We start from the raw sequence: 1,676 nt of genomic DNA, 5'->3' as shown, positions 1-1,676 counted from the left end.
TTTCAGTACAATTTTCCATTGTTACAACCTCTCGATACACCACAGCATCATCTGCAAAAAGCCTCAGTGAACTTCCGATGTCATCCACAAGGTCATTTATGTATATTGTGAATAGCAACGGTCCTATGACACTCCCCTGCGGCACACCTGAAGTCGCTCTTACTTCGGATGACTTCTCTCCATTGAGAATGACATGCTGCGTTCTGTTATCTAGGAACTCTTCAATCCAGTCACACAATTGGTCTGATAGTCCATATGCTCTTACTTTGTTCATTAAACGACTGTGGGGAACTGTATCGAACGCTTTGTGGAAGTCAATAAACACGGCATCTACCTGTGAACCCGTGTCTATGGCCCTCTGAGTCTTGTGGACGAATAGCGCGAGCTGGGTTTCACACGACTGTCTTTTTCAAAACCCATACTGATTCCTACAGAGTTGATTTCTAGTCTCCAGAAAAGTCATTATATTGGAACATAACACATGTTCCAAAATTCTACAGCTGATCGACGTTAGAGGTATAGGTCTATAGTTCTGCACATCTGTTCGACGTCACTTCTTGAAAATGGGGATGACCTGTGTGCTTTTCCAATCCTCAAAGATAAACAAGTAGTAGCTTGGTCCCAGGCAGTGACTGTCAATTTGGAATAACTATGATGAGGTGTATAATTTATGAGTTGAGACACTATGGAATTATGAGCTATCTGTAGTCTCATTCTCTGCATGAAAAAGGAATACTACACTTCCAATCCAGACCTGACATCTGTCGTTATCATCATTCATAAACATGGACTAAGAATTTTTCTGCATGGTATCAAGGAGTGATTATGTCACCACAGAAAGGAAATCATCCTTCAAAATTGAAAACCATTTTACAAGGAGAACCCCAGTGTTTGGTCTTATGTTCCATTCCATTTCTGTTTTGTATAAATGATCTACTGCTTAATAATGACTGTAGCTAATAGTTATTTGTAGATGATACCCCTATAATAATTGGAAATAACAGTACTGACAGAGTTGTATAAAGGTAAAATTTCATCATAAAATGAAGAGGGAGAAGAGATCAGTATATAAGTAAATGATGATGTATTTGTTCAATGCGCAAACTTATAACAAAAGAAGCTATCAGTCTGTTGAAGATAGGGAGTCTCCAGGGAAATATAGAACCTGCAATGAATTACTGAAGTATAGAAGATATCCACTAACTGAACAACTAACCAAGCTGGTTGATAATGTTATAACAGGTAATGAAATTCCAAAAGAATGGAGAACTAGTATTTGAATTCTCATGTGCGAAAAAGAAGATAAGAATGACTCATCCAACTATTGAGGAATAAATCTATCAAGTTCAGTTCTAAAACACATAACCAAAAAAAATGAAATAAAATAAGAAGCATTACCACGCTTACAGAGGAGCAGAATGGTTTTAGATATGACATGTCATGCACAGGTGCAGTATTCACGCATGGGCAGGTAGTGGAGAAGTCCATTGAATACAGTAGACCAGCTTATCTTTGTTTTATTGATTTACAGAAGGCTTTTCGTAGGATACAGATGTGCTAAAACTGCTCTACAATTTAATAAAAACAAATGAAGATATTTCTTCCAATAACCACATCCAGGCAAATATTTGTTCCAGGTTAACTAGCTGCATAGCAGTTAATAGTAGTATTAAACA

This window comes from Schistocerca americana, chromosome X (assembly GCF_021461395.2).
Source record: "Schistocerca americana isolate TAMUIC-IGC-003095 chromosome X, iqSchAmer2.1, whole genome shotgun sequence".
Taxonomy (NCBI): Eukaryota; Metazoa; Arthropoda; class Insecta; order Orthoptera; family Acrididae; genus Schistocerca; species Schistocerca americana.
This window is presented reverse-complemented; position numbering follows the sequence as displayed.